The sequence below is a fragment of the Cebus imitator genome, unplaced genomic scaffold, assembly GCF_001604975.1.
Source record: "Cebus imitator isolate Cc_AM_T3 unplaced genomic scaffold, Cebus_imitator-1.0 Scaffold212, whole genome shotgun sequence".
NCBI classification, from domain to species: domain Eukaryota; kingdom Metazoa; phylum Chordata; class Mammalia; order Primates; family Cebidae; genus Cebus; species Cebus imitator.
This window is the reverse complement of record NW_016107527.1, coordinates 3,329,283-3,354,480: the sequence shown is the minus strand read 5'-3', so window position 1 is coordinate 3,354,480 and position 25,198 is coordinate 3,329,283. Positions and strand designations below refer to the sequence as shown.

Genomic DNA, 25,198 nt, shown 5'->3' with positions numbered 1-25,198 from the left:
GCAAGAACTAAATCAAGACTATAGTCATCAAATCTCCTGTTAAACACTCAGAATTAATGAAGGTGGTGATACTCAGCAAATCTTTTCAGTTGGAAAACATGGCTCAGGGGCAAAAAAAAAAAAAAAAAAAAAATGACCGTTTCATGATTTTCCTACAGAAATGTATAAGCTTAAGTTACTTCCAACAAAATCGAGAGAAAAGTGGGCACCACTTCGAGAAACCTGTGCCACCAAAAGAGCCACTAACCTGGAGTGGTCAGTGTTTGCTCAAGGCTGGAAACAACTTTTAGACTTTCAAACTTCTACTACTGACAAAGGGCAAGAGGAGAAAGACAGGTGTTGAACTCCAAAGGAGGGCACATTCTCCAATGCCCTTTAAAAATATGATCAAGAGAGATAGTAGAAATGGAAAGACCTCTGAGAGAGTAGAGCCTCTCAAATAGAAAACAAAACAAAACAAAAAGCTACTTGCAAGGGGCAAAGATAATGGCTAATCAAGAAATTCCCCGCCACCCAGGATTTGAGGATCTTGCATTTCCTCTGAGGAATTTCCGTATTGCTATGGATCAGTGACTTCTGTGTACTTTTCATCCTTTTCCTTTTTTGATTGGAGTATGAATTGGCTCGTCCCTGTTTTCTACCACTGTGTGTTGGGAGTATTCTTTTTTGTAGCTTTTCGGTTTCAAGATCAAGGGGAGCCACATCCAAATTTGGTTTAAGAACTAAGAAAAAATTCTTGAATAGCTTTGTCATTCACAATTGGATGAGACTTTTTAGGGGACTTCCTTGGGGAAGGAGTGAGTTCAGTTTTTGACCAAAAGGGAGGAAAGCAAATATTTTTTAGCATGGCGGCTGGCGAGGGGCAGGGGGTGAGATTATCTTGTCTTCAGTTATTTGCTTCTCTCTCTCTCTGAGTTATTCTTTTCCACAACATTGACACTAGGCTTGGCTTGTGACTTGCTGTGGCCAAAGAATGTGAGTAGAAGAAATGCATGTCCCTTCTGAGCAGAGGCATTAATGACCATCTCATGGTTTTGGTCATTGTTCTTTTCCTTCCTTCTATCACAGACTAGCAGATCCCAGATGGATCCTCTACCTTTAGTAGATGCGGACTGAAAACCACTTGGCACAAAACCACAACCTATTAGTGGCCAGTACATAATGTCAGCAAAAAAATAAAATTTTGTTGTTGTAAGAATCTGATATTTTAGGGTTGTTCATTATTGCAGCAAAGCTGAAGTTCCATAACAATATGTGACTAATACATTTATATTCCTGTAGTTGTAGGTATTTCTGGTAAAATGAAAAACAAGACAGGAATGCCTACTGTAGAAAAAACTAACTCAATTTCTCCCACTATACTTTTACAACCTGCTTCTGACACCAGAACACAGGTGAACAATTCTGCAGCAGACACCAATTAGGTGTCCTCTAATTCAATTCAATTCTGACACGGTTTACCTGGAGATAGCATCTGATCACACAGGTTGAGGACTCAGACCCACAAGACTGAACCCCACTCTGATGCCAATTGCAAGCCCATGGTTGTTTTACCTGTGTGTCTGATCAACTGGCTGTAAATTGGGGTTCCCATGAGACCTCCTTCTAGGGTTGGAATTAATTTGCTAGGCCAGGTCACATAACTGAGGGAAACACTTGGGTTTACTGGTTTATTATTAAAAAAATGACAAAAAATAGTATTTTATTATTTGATAAAATAAATAATGAAGATAAAGAGATGCATAGGGTGAGGTGTGGGGAAGGGCAGGGAAACTTCCACACCTTCCCTGGACAGCCATCCTCCAGGAACCTCCATGTGTTTAACTATATGGAAGCTCTGCTGAATTCTGTCCTCCTGGGCTTTTGGAAGAGCTTCATATTGGAGGCATGACTGATTCAACCATTAGCCATTGGTGATCAGCCTAACCTTCAGTTCCTCTACCCTCCTCAGAAGTTGAGGAGCAGGGTTGAAAAGTCCCAGCTCTCTAATTTTACACTGGTCTTTCTGGTGACCAGCACCCATCATGAAGCCATCTAGGGGCAGTCAGGCAACAGTCAACTTATTAGCATACAAAAAGACATTTTCTCACTTTGAGGATTCCAAGGATTTTAGGAGCTGTGTGCTAGCAAACGGATGGAGACCAAATATGTATTTCACAACATCATACTATTACTATGATTATTTAACATTGTCTAAATATTTTAGTAAATGCAATAAACATAATATGCACAGTATAAATATGGAAAGAAAGAGGTGAAACGTTTTGCTGGCAATATAATTTTCTACCTGATATCATCAAGAAACTAGTAAAAAATATGTAGAAGTAAAAGAATTCGATGGATTGGATAGATAAGACATGAAGATATAGCATCATTAGCTTTTTCTATATGAGCCATGCCCACATACAAATGAAAATGAGGAAACTATTCCATTCATAATAGAAACAAAAATCATCAAATAGTAATAAATTATACGAGAAAGGAATAGGACCCATGTAAAAAATAAAATCCTGCTGGAAGACAAAAATAGGATCTGAACAACTAGAAATTTATACCACGTTCTTGAAAAGTAATACTTATTCTCAAATAGATCTGTTCTCCTGAAAATAGTATACAAATTTAGCACAACTTCCTTAGAATCTCTCTGGCAATTTTAATCATATAAAATACTCAAATTGATGACTAAAGAATGATAGTATTAGCCTGGCTAACATGGTGAAAACCCATCTCTGTTAAAAATACAAAAATTAGGTGGGCATGGTGGTGCGCACCTGTAATCCCAGCTACTCAGGAGGCTGAGGCAGGAGAATTGCTTGAACCCGGGAGGCGGAGGTTGCAGTAAGCTGAGATCACACCATTGCACTCCAACCTGAGCGACGGATTGAGACTCTGCCTCAAAAAAAAAAAAAAAAAAAAAAAAGGAAGGCAGTATTAAAACTATTTAAAAGCCAGGATAATAAAAAAAGTACAGTTTAGGCACAAGATTACCCCCAAATCAGTAAAAAATAACAATAAAGAGAGCTCAGAATTGTGTAATACCTCAGGAAGGTGATATTTCATTATTTCATTGTGGGGAAATTTAATTAATAATCTCATCACAATTGGATAGGCTTTTGGAAGAAAATTAATTTGGGCCCCCTAGTTTATATTATGAAATAAATTTCTAATGAATTTAAGACTTGAAAGTAAAAAATAAATAATAACCATTTTAGAAAAAAAATTAGGTAATTGTCTGTATTCTTAAGAATTAAAGAAATCTTTTAAACAAAGGCAGGTGATAAACCTAACCTTCATAAAATTTCAAGGTATTATTTGTAGTGCAAGAGATACCAAAAACAAAATCACTGGGTAAACAAGCTGGGAAAAATATTATAAATTCAAATGATAGAAAAAAATTGTACCTATATATATAAAAAAAGCTCTGTCACAATTTAATAAGATAAAGATAACCCAATAGCAAAATATGTTGGGGATATGAATGGGCAATTGACAGAAGAGCAAGTGTGATAAAACGTTCAATCTTCTCCAATAGGCAGAGAAATAGAAATGAAAATTACCGTGATCATAGCCATCAGAGTGGCAAAAATCAAAGTGTAATAGCACCTATTATTAGCAGAGATGGGAGTTGGGGCAATGGCACTTTCATATATCACTGGTAGAAATGTGAAAAAGCAATTCAAGATCTCTACTGAAAATTTAAATGCACATGGAGTTCAAACCAGAATCTCATTCCTGGGACTCTCTACTATAGAAATAAAAGCCTCAGTATTATAACTGTGTGTGTGTATGTGTGTGTGTGTGTGTGTGTGTGTGTGTGTGTGTGTGTGTGTGTGTTTTAGTAACAAAAAGCTGATAACAAATCAAATCTCCATTAATAAAAGAATAGCTGAATGATAATGCATACAGTTGAATTTTATGCAAAAATTAAAAATTAATTACCTATACTACCTGGCCTCAAGGAATTTCCATTGTATATTGTTAAGAAACAGAGAATTATATATCACCAATCCCTTTAAAAATGCCCCCCTTAAACCTCACGTGTGTATATAAACACACATAAATGCACACGTGTGCACACATACACATATATTATACCTATGTGTACATAATGCATAAAGAGCTACATGGAAGAATGGTCACTGATATGTTAGTTGTTTTCTCAGAAAGGTGGCTTTTATATTTTTCCTTAATGTATTGATTATTTTGCTATTTTTTAATTTCAATTTTTATTTTAGATTTAGGGGGTACATGTACAGGTTTATTACCTGAGTGTATTACATGATGTTGAGTTTTGGGGTACAAATGATCCTTCATCCAGATACTGAGCATAGTATTCAATAATTAGTTTTTCAACCCTTTTCTCCCTTCCCCCTCCCCACAATAGTCCCTAGTTTATTTTGCTGACGTCTTTATGACCATGAGTATCCAATGTTTAGCTCCCACTTTTAAGTAAGAACATGTGGTATTTGGTTTGCTTACTGTATTACTCTGCATAGGAAAATGTATTACTTTGCTTAGGATAATGGCCTCCAGCTGCATCCATGTTCCTGCAAAGGACATTATTTGTTTCTTTTTTATGGCTGCATAGTATTCCATGGTATGTATATATCACACTTCCTTTATCTAATCCATCATTGATGGGCACCTAAGTTGATTCCATGTCTTTGCTATTGTGAATAGTGCTGCAATGAACATACAGGTGCATGTGTCTTTTTGGTAGAACAATTTATTTTTCTTTACATATATACCCAGAAATGGGATTGCTGGATCAAATGGTAATTCTGTTTTTAGTTTCTTGGAGAAATCTCCAAACTGTTTTCCACCGTGGTGAACTAATTTACATTCCCACCAACAGTGTATAAGCATTCCCTTTACACTCCAACCAATAACATATAAGTGTTTCCTTTTCTTCACAGCCCTCCAGAATCTGTTACGAACTGACTTTGTAATAATAGCCATTCTAACTGGTGTGAGATGGTATCTCATTGTGGTTTTGATTTGCATTTATCTGATGATTAGTGATATTGAGCATTTTTCATATGTTTGTTGGCTGCTTGTATGTCTTCTTTTGAGAAATTATCTGTTTATGTCTTTTGTCCATTTTTAATGGAGTTATGTGTTTTTGCTTAAGTTTCTTATAGATTTTGAACATTAGACCTTTATCAGGTGCCTAGTTTGTGAATATTTTTTCCAATTCTGTAGGTTCTCTGTTTACTCTGTCAATAGTTTCTTTTTGCTATGCAGAAGCTCTTTATTTTAATCAGGTCCCACTTGTCAATCTTTGTTTTTGTTGCAATTGCTTTTGAGGACATAGTCATAAATTATTTCCTTAAGGCTGATGTCCAGAATGGTGTTTCCTAGGTTTTTTTCTAGGATTCTTATAGTTTGAAGTCTTACATATAAATCTCTAATCCATCTTGAATTAATTTTTGTACACAATGAAATGTAGGATCGTTTCATTCTTCTGCATATGGCTAGCCTGTTATCCCAGCACCATTTATTGAATGATGAGTGCTTTCCTTATTGCTTATTTTTGTTGATGTCAAAAACCAGATGGCTGTAGGTGTGTGGCTTTATTTCTGGGTTCTTTAGTCTATTCCATTGGTCCGTGTGTCTGTTTTTGTATCAGTGCCATGCTGTTTTGGTTACTGTAGCTTTATATTACTGTAGTTTGAAGTCAGGTAATGTGATGCTTCCAGCTTTGTTCCTTTTGCTTAGGATTGCTTTGGCTATTCAGGCTCTTTTTTAGCTCCATATAAATTTTGGATTTTTTTTTTTAGTTCTGTGAAAAATAATGTTGGTTTGATAGGAATAACATTGAATCTGTAGATTGCTTTGAGCAATATGGTCTTTTTAACAATATTGATTCTTCCAATCCATGAGCATGGAAAGTACCTTTCCATTTACTTGTGTTATCTGATTTCTTTCAGCAGTGTTTTGCAGTTCTCAAGATAGAGATCTTTTACCTTCTTGGTTAGATGTATTCCTAGGTATATTTTATGTGTGTGTGGTTATTGTAAATGGGATTGCATTCTTGTTTTGGTTCTCAGCTTGAATGTTATTGGTGGAGAGAAATGCTACTGCTTTTTGTACATTGAAACTTTATTGAAGTCATTTATCAGTTCCAGGGCCTGTTGGCAGAGTCTTTAGTGTTTTCTAGGTATAGAATCGTATTATCAGCAAAGAGGGATCGTTTCACTCCTTCTTTTCCTATTTGGTTGCCTTTGATTTCTTGCCTAATTGCTCTGGCTAGGACTTCCTATTTTACAATTTTAAATGTTTGATTTATATCAGGAGTGCCTTACTCCATTTGGGCTGCGGTAACAAAACACTGGGTAGCATATAAACAATAAAAGTTTAGTTCTCACCATTCTGGAGGCTGAGAAGTGTAAGACCAAGGTGCCAGCAGAGTCTGGTGAGGGCCTGTTTACTGCCACATAGGCAGCTCTTTTTGCTGTGTCCTCACATGCTGTCTCTTTTTATACAGTTGCTAATTCCAATCGTGAGGCTCCACCTTCCTGACCTAATCATTTCCCAAAAGCCCCACCTCCTGATACTGTCACCTGCAGATTAGGTTTCAGTATATGAATTTTGGAGGGACACAAATATTCAGAACATAACGAGGAGACTTTCTTTCGCCATGGGGAGGAAGAAATTGAACAAATGCTTACAGCTGTATGCCTGAGTAGAGATACCTCAGCATTATTCATAAATGGTAAATACTTAAAAAATGTTCAAAATTAGACTTTGATGAAATAAATTATGATCTATTCATAAAAATGCTGTGAAGTAGCCATCTAAAATGATAAAATAAGTATATATTGTTGACATGTAAAATATTCATTTTATTAACAGAAAACAAAGTTATTAAAAAACATCCATAGCATGCCATAAAATATATTTTATGTGTGTACATCTACTTATATGTACATATGTAAATAAATATAGAATTACACCAACATTATAGATCAGCGTTTTGAAGGAGATACTCTCAAACATATTAACAGGGTTTATCTCTTGATACCAGGCTTGCAAGTGGCTTTATTTTCTTCTTTATTTTCTATTTTTTGATATTACACATGTAACTTGCAACAACAAAGAAAGTGCTGAAATTTTTCCATTGCCCATCCCCAATTTAGGTTGGTTATTTTTCAATCTTGAGGGGGAAGAGGAATTACCTACAGAAGGAAACCTTTCTGAGAGATCTTTCTGGCTCTCAGTTCTTCTCCTTAGAATTTTTGATTGTCCTGGAACCCAGGTCTTATTAGAGGAGATAGACTTTATTCCTTATCATTATTTTTTTCCTTGTTGTTAAACATTAAAGTCAAGCTTTGAGAAGCTGGTGTCAACTTTATTAGCTCTAATCCTGGCTGTATGCCATTAAGATTAGTAATTTTGTTAGTTATCCCCCACCAACCACACCATTTTCCATGTCCCTTAAGGAACTGATGTGTTTATTCCTACAGGGTCTGTTTATGAACTAGATGAGAAAGACAGACTTGTCACTTCAAAGTCACAGTTTATTTTAATGCATTTGACCTGATTCACTGGATCTAAATCCAACTGACTTCTGGCCATTTTGAAAAGAATGAAGGTTGGCTACTTCTAAGAAAATCCCAGAGAATGTGCACAGGCCCTAAAGGATCTTACAAGTGAGGAATTCCAGGAATGCTTTTGAGGAATGGCTGTGAAGAAACTGGGCCTCCTCTAAGCTCAGGTCCTGGGTTTGGAGACTCAGGATAAGACCAGTTTGCTATTTAGCCCTTTTAGACCCCAAGGATTTGGCCAGCCTCTTCTCCTGCCTGCTGCCAACTTCTATCTGGATTTCTACAAGACTAAAGAGGTAATACATTCATGTCTCAATTTATTCAATAGCTAGGTTTCTATAAATCCTGGGAAATTTGGAAAGCTGATATAAAAATCAGTTTAAAAATGAATTAAAAGCAAGGGATATTTCCTAGAATCTTAATTTTTTTCTGTTTCATATTAATAAGAAGAATAAATGGTTAATGAAAAATCTTACTTATGTAATAGTGACCAAAAAGAAGCCACTGAATAGTAAGATATACGTACCTGAATCGCAAACAACAAAAGTTTACAAATATAGTAGCTGTGTTTTAAATGCCTTCATTACGGGAATTCTTGCATGTGAAGTGTTTATTACCCTCAATGATGCCCAGGTTTTGTCTTTTTTTTAACCTTGAGATAATTTTAATGAATTATTACGAGTCTGCTAATGTCTCATTCACCTTTTGTAAAACAGGCTTATTACCTCCATTTTTATATGTTAATAAGATTTGACTCCTTTTTCTTCTGGGGGCCTCCCTATGATGCTAACTGATGATTTCTAGTTACTGTTTTACCTACAAGTTAAAAATAATTTAGAAAATACACATGTTCATGTGGCTTGATGGGTATAGACATTAGAAAGGAAGCAATGGCTGGTCCTGTGCCAGGCATCTGTTTGAGAGTTGCTTCATACCGTTTGGACTTGGCCCTGTTCTGTATTGTCAGAGAAAGAGCTTCCCAGATTTTTGGCAGGCATTTTAATCCCGTTATTCTGATACTTGCATGTGGGTTTTTTTGTTTTTTTTTTTGAGACAGAGTCTTGCTGTGTCACCCAGGGTGAGGTACAGTGGTGCAATCTTGGCTCACTGCAACCTCTACCTCCTGGGTTCAAGTAATTCTCCTGCCTCAGCCTCCCAAGTAGCTGGGATTACAGGTGTGCGCCAGCATGCGTGGCTAATTTTTGTATTTTTAGTAGAGATGAGGTTTCACCATGTTGGCCAGGCTAATCTTGAACTCCTGACCTCAGATGATTCACCCACCTCGGCCTCCCACAGTGCTGGGATTACAGGTGTGAGCCACCGTGACCGGCCACATGTGTACATTTTTAAACAATGTTAACTTGATTCAGATTTAATGCTTGTCTCTCTTTACTTTTTGGTATAAATGAAGCTAGACTTATTCTTTCAGAGCTGTTTTGCTGGTTCCCATCTGAGCCGTAGGATCCATCACCCAACCCTTGATTTGGAGCCTGTTCAGACTCAGGTCCCACATGAGTTTGCGTTGCTTCACTACTGGGGAGTGTTACTTCTCCAGTTCACTGTCATTCTTTGTTATGTGTATTTCAAGAACACTTAAATAAAACACAAAAGCTCAGTCTCCTGAGGTGACTAGGTTCATGTGTGGAGTCCCAGGCTGTGTGTGGATCAACAAAAGCTGGTCCTCATCCTGATCCTGGACACTGGACCTCTGGAAAGATGTGGGAGGGAGGGACAGGAACTGGGTCTAAGGCAAATTGGCTGAGCCAAGGAAAGGCAAAGTCAAAGTCAGCCCAGGATCTGGGGAGGGTTGAGGGGTGGCGTGGGGTGAGTAGCTTCCCGAAGGCCAAGAGGTGCAGAAAGGGATATTGTTTTACAGATGTCATACAGTGTGTCAGGGTCCCTGAATGCTTCTAGAAAGTTATATTCATGTGGAAACAGGGGTCCTTGGTTGTTAATATAAAACATATTACTTTAAATTTATACTGTACATTTATTTTTCTGGCAACACCGAATCTCATCTTTGCTTTAGTCCAGTGGCTTCTAAACTTCTGCACTGAGACCCATGGAAACACCTTTTACATCCCAACCCATTATGCACATCTATACACTTCTAACTGAGATACAAGTTCAATACAACAATGTGTATTGTTATTACATATGATATGCTCTGATACTTATCTTGCTTTCCCCTGCATTCCCCTGCCTTCCCTTGTCTTCTCCTGTATTTTTCTGTTTTTGTCGTTTGTTTTTTTTGAGAGAGGGTCTCGTTCTATTACCTAGGCTGGAGTGCAGTGGCCTAATCTCAGCTCACTGCAGGCTCTGCCTCCCAGGTTCAAGTGATTCTGGTGCCTCAGCCTCCTAAGCAGCTGAGATTACAAGTGTGCACCACCACTCCTGGCTAATTTTTAAAAATATTTTTAGTAGAGACGGAGTTTCACCATGTTGGCCAGGCTATTCTCAAACTCCTGACCTCAGAGGCTCAGGCCTGCCTCAGCCTCCTAAAGTGCTGGGATTACAGGTGTGAGCCACCATGCCTGGCCTCTTCTCCTGTATTTCTAAAGATACTGATTGTGACCCACCAAATTCATCCCATAACTTACTAATGAATTGCAACCTGCAGATTGAAATTCTCTTTCATTTCACTCAGCATAGCTCCTTCCAACTGCTATGGCCACCCCAGCATAAGCACCATGCTGTTCTCAAGTCCTAAGCAAACCCAGGGCAGCCCTAGCTCCGTTGCCCCACCTCATCCTTCTGCTTGTCCCTCCCTCCTCACCTATCACAGCCACTCCCTCTCAGCCATGTGTCCCATCTCACTTTTACTTGATCTCTCAATTTTGGAGAGATAGAACAAAAAAGCATTTCCCAAAGTATGGTAAGCATACCTATCCTGGGGCCAAGATGATTTTGGGGACACAGAGATGAACACATCCTCCTTTTGCTAGTCACAGCCTTCCTTTTTCCAGTTGTCTATTCATATCAATTGATGCTGGTTTTCTCTTTAGAATAATAAAAAGCAGTTGTAGCTAAAGTTTGTTGAATACTTGCCATATGTTAGGCACTATTTTCAGAACTTTACATATATAAATTTGTTTAACCTTCATGACAATCCTATGAGGCACTGACTATTATTATTATTATTGAGATGGAGTTTTGCTCTTGTTGGCCCAGGCTGGAATGCAGTGGCGCAATCTTGACTCACTGCAATCTCTGCCCCCTGGGTTCAAGCGATTCTCTTGCCTCAGCCTCCAGAGTAGCTGGGATTACAGGCACCCGCCACCATGCCCGGCTAATTTTTTGTATTTTTAGTAGAGATGGGGTTTCACCATATTGGCCAGGCTGGTCTCGAACTCCTGCCCTCAGGTGATCTGCCTGCCTCAGCCTCCCAAAATGCTGGGATTACAGGTGTGCGCCACCGCGCCCGGCCAGCAGTTACTATTAATATTATCACCGTTTCACAGGTGAAAAAACCCCAGAGGCACAGAGAGGTTAAGAATTTGCCCAAGATCACACAGCTAGTAAGTGGAGGGACCAGGAAGTTTAGCACCTTAGAAGAAAGTCAACTCTAGAAACAGCATGGGTTCAAACTCTCATTCTACCATTTTCTAACTGCGTGAACTTAGGCAAGTTATTCAACCTACCTGTGCCTCAGTTTTCATATCTCTGCCTCAGTTTCCTCACTGAATCTAACACACCATCAATTTATATATCACTTAAAAAGATTTAAAAGTATAAATTTAATCATGACTGGCTAGGTGTGGTGACTCATACCTGTAATCCCAGCATTTTGGGAAGCTGATACGGGGAAATCACTTGAGACCAGGAGTTTAAGACCAGCCTGGGCAACATAGCAAGCCTGTGTCTCTTAGAAAAAAAAATTAACCATGACTTATATGCTTTCTTAATAATTATTCATCCTGATAACAGAGAATGTTAAAATATAAAAAAGAACATCTTAGAATCAGTGAAATATAATAATACTACATTATAGGATTGTCAAGAAGAGTCCATGAATGTAGTATTTATTACAGAGCCTGATACACAGGAAGTTCTTCGTCAGTGTTAGCTATTTCAGTTGTTACAATGGTTGTACCTATTTAAGAGGGGAAGGAACTGAGACCCAGAGAGATTATATTCTCAGGTTGCCCTGGTAGGACATTGGTGGTCCCCAGATTTGGCTGAGGTCGTAACTCTCCTGTTGAGTGGGGCTGCCTGTCTCCAAGTCGGGTGAGGCCTGGCTTGTGTCTAAACACCAGAGCAGTGGGCTTTCATTTTGCTTTATGTGCCTTCATCAAGAACTCTCAGCTGGGTGTGGTGGCTCACGCCTGCAATCCCAGCACTTTGGGAGGCTGAGGCAGATGGTTAGCCTGAGCTCAGGAGTTCGAGACCAGCCTGGTAACATGGTGAAATCCCGTCTCTACTAAAAATACAGTAATTAGCTGGATGTGGTGGTGCGTGCCTGTAAACCCAGCTATTTAGGAGGCTGAGGCATGAGAATCGCTTGAATCTGAGAGGTGGTGATTCCAGTGAGCCAAGATCATGCCACTGTACTCCAGCCTGGGTGACAGAGTGAGACTCTGACTCAAAAAACAGAAAAAAGATCTGTTGAGCCCATTTGCCTCAGGACCTTCCAGGTCTTTGCCTTTTCTGTTTCCAAAGTCCTGAAGCTCATAGCCACGACCCACATTCCGCCCCCATTCCCAGGGGAGTGTCTAGACTTTCTGACTCAAGGCAAATTACCAAAAGCATAAATGCCCATTTTACTTAATGACTTTACTTCCAGTTTTCACAGAATCTCGGAAGTGGCCAGGAATAGTCCCAAACCCTGTCATCTTTCATAGAGCTGAGCTAAATTAAGTGGGTAGTGTTCCTCCAGAATTCCTCTCCCAAGCCCTTAGCATTGATGTATGTCCCTCACTGCTTTGCTCACAGAACAGATGTTTGAGAAAACGTCACTTGACTATGAAGAAGGAAAACATGTTGTTAAAACGTGGATTTCCACTCCCACCCCTATCCATAAGTTCTCGGATCTACTGCTAATGCACTCTTTATGCGTACTTATTCAACACAAATACACCTCCCTCGTGCACACACATAAGACGCGACAGACTCCCTACCCTCACCATTCACATGGACATTGTAATCACAAGGATTTTCTAACTTACATTTTTAATATTTTGCTCCATAACCACGGCTTTGAGCTAATTATTTCACATCTTCTTAATGTACACCAGAAATGGCATTTACATCTCAGTCTGGCAATAGGTTCACTAACAGGCAAGGCAGAAAGAACAAATTTGGTCACAGCCAGACAACGGAGCCACAGACCCCTGCTTAATTTCTGGTGTCCTAGGCAGGCTGCCTTAGAAGGAACTCTGTCCTCTGTGAACTCAGGCATTGGATGTAATAAGCACTGACTTCCACATGAAAAGACACAAGCCTTGTCATACAGAGAGCACTAGGTCTTAGTGGTGAATTAGTGCCCTAGCTTCCCATATCAGTACAAAGGTTAAACCTGACGCTATTAATTGCAACCTTTCCAGATAATTATTTTCTCCTTTACCCTATTGGGACTGCTATGCTGTCCGAGAAAACTCCCTGGGGGGAGCTTTCCTTACTTGCCATCTTTTATCTTCAGGGAGAGTGAAAGCAAGGCATGGTGCCGCTGGGATCAAGGGTTAGCTTGTCTCCTGCCTTTTTATCGTGATGACACACCGAGGGCACTTTGAGAGCGAGAACTGTCCTCTAGAGGGAGAGAAAGGAGCACACACTGGATGGAGGCTGACGTTGTCTGTATTATCCCCAGCAGCTCTGAGTTGTAATGCTTTGAGGGAGGACCCTGGCTGGGGGCCTCCAATGTTTTCTCTGAGACTGAATCCACTCTTGCTGGCTCTGTTGCAGTCAGCCACCCTTTGCTGTTGACGGGCGCTCATACATCCATGAGAGCCTTGGGAAGGGACACACTCTTTCCCTGGCTCTTCCCATTAAATGGCCGCACAGGCCCTCCAGCTCCCAGACCAAGTGGCTAATGTTGGGGTTCAAAAAACAGTGCCCCGAAGTGAAGGCCTCAGAGCAGCCACAGAAGCAAGTTTTTCTCTGACCTTCGCCTGCCCTCCGGTCTTGCAGTTCCATTCTCCCTGCAACCCAAGGCTGGCCATAAAAACTAGAATGCCTCTTCCCCCAAGACGAGGCATAGAAACCAGAACCCCGTTTCCTGAAAGCCAGCCATAAAACCTAAAAATATTCCATATAAAAATGGACAGGAAAGAAATGATCTGACCTACCTTGTCTGACTGTAGGTCAGAAGACCCCCATTCCAGAGAGAGTCCCCATTCTGAGAGGGCAAAAGTCCCCATACCCAGGAGGAAGGAATGCTACACAGGGAGACCAAGAAGAACTTGAGTTCAGACAGGCCTTGCGGGGCCTCCCCGCTCACTCTGTTAGCATTAGAGCAGACCCTTTCTGTCCAATCATGTTTCCACATGGCTGTCCACGCTTTGTTGAACCTAAGCATAAAAATGGACAATTTCCCTTGTATCTTTGGGTCTTCATTCTGAAGACTCCCATGTATACATGTGAAATAAACGTGTATGCCTTTTCTCCTATTAATCAATCTGCTTCACGTCAGTGATCTTACAGCAAACCTTCAGGGCCCAAGGGCCTCCGCCCCCACACTATTCTCAGAATCACAGGTTGAGGCTGGCTCCCACCCAGCCACCCACTGACCTCTGAGGCCAGGGTGAGCTTACTCTTCAACACCAGGAATCATTAGGCTTCTCCATTTCATGAAGGAGAGACCCAAACCCCTCTCCCAAGCCCAGTAAAAGGGAATGATTTGTTTTCCTCTTCACATCTTGTAAAACTGAAACTCTACACCCATTAAACACCAACTATCCATTTTCCTTTCCCCCAGTCCCTGACACTCACCATTCTACTTTTTGTCTCTATGGTTCTGACTACACTTATGCCTCATACAAGTGGAATTTTTGTTTTTTGAGATGGAGTCTCACTCTGTCGCCCAGGCTGGATTGCAGTGGCACGATCTCAGGTCACTGCAACCTCTGCCTCCCGGGTTCAAGTGATTCTCCTGCCTCAGCCTCCTGAGTAGCTGGGATTACAGGCACCTGCCACCATGCCAGACAGGGTTTCACCATGCTGGCCGGGCTGGTCCCAAACTCCTGACCTCAAGTGATCCGCTGGCTTCAGCCTCGTACAGTGCTGGGATTCGAGGCATGAGCCACCATGCCTGGCCATATAAGTGGAATTATACAATATTTATCGTTTTGTGACTGGCTTATTTCACTTAATGTAATGTCCTTATATGTTGTAACATGTCAGATTTTCTTTTCTAAGTCTGAATACTATTCTACTGCATGTATGCACCATATTTTGCTTATCCATATATAGATGGATACTTGCCAAAGACACATGCTTTCATTGAATTATTTTCAGCTTCAGAGTGCTGAAGAGCCAGTCTATCCCAGGAAACTCCATTTCATATGTATTTTTCAATGACTAATATTTGTTTAAAACTTGCAATTTTAACTGATATATAATTTGTAGGTTTCTTTTGTCATCTAACATTTTGCTACTGTGTGATTTTCATGAACTGTTTAGTGTCCCATTGCAGCCTATCAGCCAGAATGGGCTGGGTTAAGCTGTAGTTAACAAACAACCCTAAAATCTCAGTGACATCAAACAGTTTTTAATTTCTTGCTCCCTCCATGTGTCACTTGCAGATCAGTTAGGGTTTAGCTCTGTTGTCACAATGTTTTCACTCCAGGACCCAGGTAGAAGAAAAACTGACCATGAGGAAAAAAAATTATATATTGGTTCTTAAAGTTTCTGCCTAGATGTCACAATGTACATCCTTTCACATTTCCTTAGCTAAAGTGAGTCACATGGCCTCACTTAACCTAAGGTGGGAAAGAAACGAAATCTTACTATGTGTCCAGGAGGAGAATTGGAAATATTTGGTGAACAGCACTGATGGTTACCATATGTGAGTGTAATATAATAATTCCCTATTTTAGGGCATCTAAGTCTTTTCCAATTCTTCTCTTAAGCTGAGCAAGTTTGTGGATACATGTTTCTTTAAGATGATCAAAGAAATATACAAAATTTCAGGTGGAATGTTAGTGAAACCAGCCATTTATGTTGAGGTGGTGCAAATCTCAAACAAATTCTAAGTCCCTAGCAATGATGTGATTTTGAGTCTTGGCATTTAGCAATGCTCCAAATGTCAATAGTCCAAAGTAAAATAGGCAGAAAAAAAAATGCCAGAGTACTTAAATTTGCTTCTTAGATTGCCTAAAATCTGTTTATCTACTGTCTGGTTTTTTATTGTTAATACTGAATCTTCTGTATATTTCTATAGGAAAATTCTCAGTATTATCAGGTCCAGCTAAAACTTTACCAGTCTGCAAGTTATTCACCATCTGTTGCCTCCACTACTGAATCTACTGTGCAAGGTTTTGCATGCCAAACTGAGCACATGTGGCTTCACATTCTCCTGCCTCAGCCTCCCGAGTAGCTGAAATTACAGGCACCCGTCACCATGCTCGGCTAATTTTTATATTTAATTTTTAGTAGAGATGGGGTTTTACCACTTTGGACAGGCTGGTCTCGAACTCCTGACCTCAGGTGATCCTCTGGCCTTGGCCTCCTAAAGTGCTGGGATCAGAGGCGTGAGCCTCTAATGGTTTCAGGTGCTGTTTTCCAATCTTTTCCAGATGATCCCACGTGAAAACTTGCTCAGACACCCAGGTACATATTACCTCTAGCTGTGGACAAGTCCATCTACAAATAATCATACCCTCCACACCCACTGACAGTAAACTCATGTAACAGCTGATGGGCTAATAGGCATCATTAACTTACAGGACTGGCCACTGCCCAAGGTATATCAATATACCACGGAGGTAATAACACAAACCATCTTGACAAATCAAATCCAAGCATTCCTGTTATTCAGGGCCAGTTGGGCAACTGGATCTGTGTAACTGCTGGCCAGACAGACTCAGTTGGTAGCTGCTATTCTGCCTGAGTTATCTCACATCCCAACTGCAAGACAAAGGGCAAGACGGCACTGCTTTCCAGGTTATGTGAAACATGCAGACTGTGTTCGAACTACTGTTGTCCTCACTGAAACATCCATCCAACCGAGCTATGTGTATGTTACCAACATACCTTCAATTGTTTTTGTTACATATTTTATTATTTAAGACCACTTTACCTTAATCATCTTCCATGGGTACTTATGTGTGTGAAGTGGGGAAAGGAGATGAAAAAGATCATTTTGAAACGTGTTTGAGAAATACTGGATAAAACAAAGATAATTAAGACTCTTGACTGCAAGATTTCTCAGAGCCTTTGATATACTAAGGTGACAGCAAATTTTCAAAAGGCACCTAGTATTCATCAGTATAAATGACTACAGAACATTTTCTTAAAGAGAAAAAATATCATTAATGTATGAACAAATGGTTCGCCTCTTTCTTGACCTGTATCCTCAATGAAAACGTCTAACCTTGTTCATTCATCACCTCTCCCTCAATTTGATATTTATCTCATGGTCCTCACTATGCATCCCCAACTAATCAGAGGTGGAAGATTCAGAGTATCTGGAATGAGGGATTGTCATCAGACAGGGTCAGGGCTTTCTTGAAAGTAAGTTAAAATGATGAAAAGAAAGGGGAAGGGGAAGAAAACAGAAGATCCCACAAGTGTAGAGGGTGTCCAAGATAATTTGGTGCAGAGCTGAGTGCAAAAAATGGGGGAAGAGAGGTGTTGAGAAAGCTTTGAGATGTGAGACAATTATATAAGGGGAAGAGTGAGGAAAAGAAAAATTTAAGAAATGAAGTTAGGAATTATGGATTGTATCTCCTTTAATATTCTTTGAGAAAGAGCGTGATCACACTTGGCTACTGAACTGTTTCTTTGAATGCTAACCCTGTTGAGACTGGCCACCCGGGGCCCTGGGATTTATTCAAGTTACAACAGAACATCACCAGTATTCTACAAAGTATCTTCAGCAAAATGCTGAATAACATTGTCAACTTACACAATCTAGACTAGAGCTAGGGAATGAAGCAACATAATGATTGCTTTTGGCCCAGGGGCCTTTTAAGATTTATAAAACAAAGCTTAGAAGCAATGGCATTTTGTTTTTAAGTTTTAAGGACTGAAATAAAACTAAGAATGAATATTTCAGTAAAAAACAAGGTTACAATTTTAGATATTGATTTCATAAAAGAAAACATCAAGGCTGGGTGCCGTGGCTCACACCTGTAATCCCAGTGGGAGGCTGAGGCGGCAGATCACTTGAAGCCAGGAGTTTGAGACCAGCCTGGCTGACATGACAAAAGCTTGTCTCTGCTAAAATACAAAAGTTAGCCAGGTGTGGTGGTGGGTGCCTGTAGTCCCAGCTACTCCAGAGTCTGAGGCATGAGAATTGCTTGAGCCCAGGAGGTGGAGGCTGCAGTGAGCCAAGATGGTGCCACTGCACTTCAGCCTGGGAGGCAGAGTAAGACTCTGTCTAAAAAAGAAAAGAAAAGAAAAAAGAAAACATCAGAGCACTGCTTTTTCACACAATTTAAATTATTAAAATTTGTCAGTTCAAATAAAACTTTTAATAAGCCCACTTTGAATTTACATTAATTCTAAGCCATTTGTTTAGCTAAATATGGATATTACTTGTATAGCATACTGCTTCATTAGATTGTAGGATTAAATAAATTAATACATGTAAAACTGTTAGAACAGGGTCTGCCATTTAGTTAGAACTCCATACATTGAGTTATCAGTTTTAATACCAAATTTCATCACTTTAAAACATATTTTTTTGGCCTTTTTGCAAAGTCTCTGAAGCTGGGATGGCATCTTAGTCTGTTTAATCTACTGTAACAAAATACAATAGGGTGGCTTATAAACAAAAGCAATTTATATCTCACAGTTTCGGAGGCTGGGAGCCCAGATCGAGGCACTGGCAGATTCAGAGTGAGGGCCCGCCTCGTCACAGACAGCAGCCACACATGGCAGAAGAAGCCGAAAGAAAGGGGACGTGCAATCTCTTTTATAAGGACACTAATCTCAGGGGGATGCTGCCCTCCTGACCTAATCACCTCCCAAAGGCTCTACCTCCTAATACTATCGCATTGGGCATAAGAATCTAACATATAATTTTGGGATAAACAAAAATTTAGATCAGAGCAGATGGTTTGCCATAAGTTCATTGGTAGTATGTTTTTTCCTCTTAGTGGTACATTAAATAGTTGTGTTTCCAACAATTGATATGGTCTTTGATTCAATAAAATACAATATTATTAATCCTTTTCTCTCATTAGTTTTGGATATTTTACTATATTTTTGTTTTCCACAAATGATTATCTATCTTTTTATAGATTGATAGTCAAATACATACACCTTATATATTATTTCAAAAAATCAAAGTACCACCCCCTTCTACTCCCATAAGATCTGTCAGGGTGAAAGATATTGTGGATAGTCAGGATTTCAGGTAATAATTGCCCATTTACTATACCTTGGGGAATGTTTGATAAAAGAGTTGAAATAAACAACAAATTAATCAGAAGAGAGACTGCAAGGCAGGGATATATAAGGAAGACAAGATATGATATTGAGTAATAACCCTTATAAAATATGTAGAAGTTTTCTTAATCAATATTCACGTAATCAGCTTACTGGATTTACCAATAGTCTTCATTCCCTTGAACGTCTGTAGTGGAAACTTTGAGTACATGAATCTGTAGCAGTTAGGGTTCTTTGGTTGCAAGTAATGGAACCCAACTCTTTCTTGCTGACTTAAGCTAAAAGGGAGATTTTTGGAAGGTTACAGGACAGCAAAAACAGTAGACTCAGAGACCAAAGTCAGAAAGGACTGGAGCACCGGGCTTTGCACCAGGCTAACCTTATGGATCTTTATGGTGTCAGGAACACCCAGCTTTCTTTTCTGGGAGCTACTCCTGGTCAAAACGGGTCTACTCTTTTTCAGGCTGTCTTTCTGGTAGAGGATGAAAGTGCAGGGAAGGAGCCCACGGATCCTCAGTGCCTGCTCCTTGACGGAGGGAGAGCAGCGCACCTTGATCAGAGTCCTACCAGACCGTCTCCAAGGGAAGAGGCAAATCCCCAGAGTGGACTAGGCACTATTAGTAAGGGACTGTGGAATGGACACTGGCCTGCCAAAACCCAACAAATAACCACTACCAATCTGAACAACAACAACTAACATTTGGTTATCCTAGCATGCTAAATTCCACAACCAGTATGGAAGTCCACTGTAAAATGGAAGGGGCCATAAACATCGCTTACAGTACTTGTACTCCAGAAGACATCCTCCTGGAATAGTACTATAAATAAGGAGGAACTTGAGGGCAGTGTGGGTGGGGCAAATCTCATCCAGCTCAGCCTGCATCCCACAGAGAGCACCACACAGGCAAATGCACAGGCCACAAAGAAAGGGACTCCCCAAGGGCACCCCCAGCTTTTGCCTTTATCCTTGATTTGCCTACTCAGCTATTAGAGCTGCATGATTCTCCAGGTCAATCTCATTAGCTCATGTTCAAAATACCCGAATTTGTTTCCATGTACAAGATTAATTATAGCTGGTAGCTTGACTTACACATTAGATGACTCACCATGTCCATGCAAACAACCTTAGCTTTTCCCACGGCTGCATGAGTCAACTTGCTTCTGTTAACTTGGGCTAATGATGGTTTGCCTTGTTTCCATCACCTGGCTTTTTTGGTGTTTTGTTCTGCCCCCAAGTGCCGCTTTCTCCTTCCTGACTCACCTTTATCTCCCTGCCTTTGCATTTGCTTTCCTACTGATTCCACAAACAGTGCCCACTCAGGGGCACATGTTCCCGCCACGGAGAAAAACAAACCAAAGCAGAGCTGCTGAGGTTGTCACCTGCTTTCTTGCTAGGAGCATGATGTGAATTTTTGCAAAGGCAAAATTTGCATTCCTTAGACTTAGCAGGAGCAGAGAGGGAGCTAAGGCTTCATGTGGATCTAATCTGCAAACACCCCGGGATGGAGTCTTTCTGGTTTCCATCTGCCACCTTTTAAATGGTGTGTTTTATTATTACTGCACTTACCAAGAGTTATCTTTTCCACTCTGGTTTAAATACAATATTAAAGACATTTAGAGAAACACCAGTAATTTAAAGGAAAGTTGCTAGGCCAATATTTTTGTATGAACTTGGGTATGGAAGACTGAGGGAAACTAGAAATGGATGTTAAATACGGCATTTCAACATAGGGTTAGATGGTATTACTTTGATTTATGTTTTTGCTTATTCATGTGTGAGTGCATATTACATGCAGAGTTCTGTTTTAATGACTGATCCTGCACAGAGGCAGGTCTGAGAGTGCCAGGAAACACTGAAGTCTGAACAATTTGCCTTGTCCCAACTTGCACTCTGCAACCCCACTTGCTTCCCATCCTTCTGGCTCCTGAGCTCAGGCTCTTCCATTTGCTGACCTTGCCTTGCTCCCTGGATCTCACACCTGGTACCAGTTTTCTGCTCACAGCCTTTTACTGCCTTTCTTGATGAGAGCTTAGACTTTCCTTCTGGTCTTCTTTTCTTCTGCCACTGGCTCAGCCCTCAGCACCTTCATCATCTCCTCTTTGACCAAGGACGCCTATAAACAACTCTGTGAGCAGAACCTAGACATCGAAGGCAAAAAGAAAACCAGAATGAAGAACGTATGGTCTATTTGAAGAAATAGGCCTGCATATACTAACAAACAAGGTTTGAAACACACAAAAAACATTCAGAAATAGAGCACTGTCAAAAGCCTAACTTTTGGAAATAACTTTGTAGGCTAAGGGTAATAAATAAGATCTATCTTCCATGCCAATTCTAATCGATTGGAGTGCCAGCTGTGGGAAAGGATTCTAAAGCTTCATCTGCATTGAGCTGGAAAGAGTATCTTGATCAATTAGTGACCTAGGCCTTGAGCCAGGGAACATACATTTGCTTATTGCTACCCCTGCCATGACAAATGTCCCACCATTTAGAAATTTTTAAGTCGGAGAGTTTTTAAAAATGAAATCACTATTTAAAGAAGATTAATTTGGTTCTGCACAGAATGATTGCGAGGAGGACAGGATGTTTCCAGAGACAGAAGTTAAAAGGCTCTCATTGTGTTGTTCAATGACAAAGTGGCTAAACACAGCTCCCAAAAAAGGGGGAGACAGATGACATAAACTGGAGGAGCACTGTTCTCTGCGGAGTGAGGCTGAACCAGTGTCAGTGGGAATTAGCTGGACCTGGGAAGGAAGTCACAGTGGCTGAAGCAGTGATTTCTTATCCCTCCTGACGGGGCCAACAAGGAAGAATGCTGTTTCCCTGTCCCCAGTCCAATTCCAAATAGGCATCAGTATTGACAGCAGCAGAAAACTATGTCCCATGCCACTTGTCAATGGGGAGGGCTCTCCTCTATCCTTTCCTGCCAAACACCCAGCAGGTGGAAGATGACCAGTGTGGACTCTGGGTTGGGGCTGGCAAAACCAAAGACTGATGAGTGTCTGTATTTGGATGTCAATCATTGTGGATATAGGAAGAAAGGCATGGATAAAAAACATTTTAAGAAGTAAAATAGAATTGATTAAAAAAATAAATAGGATTTTGTGAGTAACTAAAAAAAATTAGGAAAAGTGGAAGTGACTACAGTTTCAGATACAGGAAAATGGAGAATATAAGAGATTTACAGAGGAAGTTGGATTGAAGTGTGGCAGAGACTGCTAAGTTTCTCCAATATCTGTGTTCTCTTTTCCCATAGAACCAGAACTGCAGACTTTTTGCTGGGCATATTACATCTCAGAATAAAGATTGCATTTCCAAGCTTCCTTTTGGCTCAGTGCCTGTGTGTTGTAAGTTCTTGCCTACAGGCTATAAATAGAAGCAACATATGCAAGTTTAGGGTTGCGCCTTCCTCCTCCCTTTCCCCCCTTCCCACTGCCAAGGCGGCTTATGAGATGATGCTGATGAGCTGTTTTGAACCATATGGGCAAGAGCAACTCTCTAGAGATGGAGTGGCAAGATCAAAGGATCCTGGTCCTCGATGCTGCCATCGGAGCCCAGGACTGCTTACACGTGGGCTGTTACAGAGGTGTGGGCATCAGAGACATCCTCTATCTGTACCAATTCTCCATCATCACAAGTTTTTATTACATTTTCACCTATATCCTAATTTCTGCCGATGGTGGCTTTTATAAGAAAGGTATTAAAAATTACATGCCAGGACCAGGTATGGTGGCACCCATTGTGTTTCTAGCCACTCAGGAGGCTGAGGCAGGAGGATCTCTTGAGCCCAGAAGTTAGAGGCTGCAATAAGCTATGATTATACCACTGCACTCCAGCCTGGGTGACAGAGCAAGATTCCACCTTTAAAATAAATAAATAAAAATGACACGCCAGGATAATCGGGCATTTTGCAATGAGAAGATTGAACTGCTCTATGTAATTTTCTTGGTAATCAGGAAAATGGAGGAGATGCTGGAAAACTAGAGACAACCAAAAAAGTAGGGAACAAAGTTTTTTTGTTTTTTTTTTTTTTTTTGAGAAAACAGGTAGGTCCTGACAGTGAGAGACTGGTTAGCATGGAGGTGACCTGAGCCAGGTTCTAGACCAGGAAGATCCATGAGCATTTGGAATAAGAGATGTGGACCAGCAGGAGGCAACATAAGCTCATAAAGACCAAAGACAATTTTTTGTTTTGATGGTGACTACAAGACAGGTAAATCAAGATATGCTTGTGCACATAACATATCTGAATGTCTGCAAGGCATTTAATTAGGTCTTTCTGAATTTGTTTCTGGAGAGAGGGAAGGAGTCTCGTAGTAGATGATAGCCTTGTTTGACGGATGTGTGTAGCTGAGAAGATCTGCATCCAAGTGGCAGGAAAGGTCTGGTAAGACGAAGTGCCAGACAGGCCCAGCAGTCAGACTCCGTTAATACAAGTCTGGAGTGCATTGCAAGGAGAGAATTGGACTGACCTACCCACCCAGCTGGAATCTATGTCCCATTCATGATGCCTTGAAAAGAGACATTGGCAGATTGCTACTCATCCAAAGGAGGGCAATCAGGGTAAATTGGAAATTAAGGAACTGATAAAGAATGGAAAGTGTTTAGACTGAAGACCTGAAGCCTTGGGAAGAGGGGCTGGAGGATGGCAACCGTCTTCAAATATCTTCAGAATTATTCCGTTAGTATGTTCTATGTGGTTCCATTGGCTGCATGTTTTCCCCAAGGCTATCGCATGAGTCAGTAGCAGGCTGGGATTGGAACTTGGGTTTCGGAGATGCAGAGGGAAGTGGAGCCAGAGCGCTGGTGGTCTGTTCTGGAGCCTGCCTCTACAAGGGACCTGCTGTTAGGTGCAATAGCAAGCCAATTTTAGTCACAGTTTTCTCATAGCCAACAGCATCCTGGCTGATATTTGAGTCAGGCCAGAGGCAGGGAGACTGGTGAGGCACCACTGTGGTAATTCAAGCAAATATGATGGTAAATTGGCCTAAGGCAGTGGCCCTGGGACTGAAGAGAAGTGAGCAGATCCAGGATAAAGGGAAAGGCTACAGAAAACATGCTTGATAAGGACATGGGATGAGGAGACAGGGTGGAGTTTAGGAATCCCCTCAATCACATTTTCCTCTTGACTTATGTGATGAATTCAGATGTATTCTTGTAATACAGAGTTTCTTTTCAATGTCAATGTAGACTCAAGAAGCTCTTCTGCTCCCTCCGAGAAGTCTGCAACTGAAAATGGAAAACCCAGGGACGAACTCCCCAGGGGAGAGTGGTTAAAAAGGAAGGTGCCAGCAGCAGGTTCTCCCTTCGCTTCCATCCAGTTCCTTCTCTTTTCTGTATTTATGAGCAGTCATAGCAGTTTAATTCTGAATTTATCTTATTAGTCCATTCTAGGCTGAGAAGACATCCTTCCACCTACTGACCTCTTTGGAGATTACTGCATGAATCCAGGCCTAAAGAAAGCACCATATCCCAAGGCCTGAAAGCTAATGGTCTCTTCCCACCGGCCCTGGTTTGAAAAGAAACCAAGGTTAGTTCCTGTGTAGGTCCAGGCAGAACTCCAGGGCTGGACTTTCTTTCATTGTCTTTGCTGTTTCTTTCACCCAACATTATTTTTAATGAAGGCTGTGTCTTTCATTTGCCAGGTTGGGGCTCTTTTTTTTATCATTGGTGCCATAGGGAAGACTTAAGGGAAGGCTTGCTGCCACCACATAAATGCACTATTGTTCTGTGGCTGGAGACATCCCACTTGCCTTTCCAGATCCACTCTCCAGCTTTCTCTCCCTGTGTAGAATACATGAGGCTGAAGCATGAGGTAGCGATAGGCTCATGTTCCCTGCAGCTTCCGCTGGGCCGGTTGCAAGCAAGAGACCAGTGGGAGAGAGGACAGGGAAGTAAGGGTCTTGATTCCTTTAGCATCCCCAGTTGGGAACTCTGCAGATGGGCTGCATTCCTTGTACAAAGATTCTAGCTCCTTTAAGGCAAGCTTCTACCCACAGCCCTCTTAATCTTGGGATTTCAGTAACTGGTCTCTCCCCCTGCTCCTTCAGGCTTAGGGGTGCAGAACAGAACCTCACTCTCCATGAACAATGACACTCTC

General features: G+C 40.8%; 1 long non-coding RNA gene across 1 annotated transcript in view; it reads right to left on the bottom strand.

Annotated features, from left to right (window-relative positions):
- The window catches only part of LOC119474117, a 59,141-nt gene extending 38,674 nt beyond the window's left edge, over positions 1-20,467 (bottom strand). Inside the window, exon 1 of the long non-coding RNA XR_005203410.1 lies at positions 19,878-20,467. This is a non-coding gene — a long non-coding RNA (uncharacterized LOC119474117). The remainder of the gene's footprint in view (positions 1-19,877) is intronic.
- Between the last annotated feature and the right edge of the window lie 4,731 nt (positions 20,468-25,198).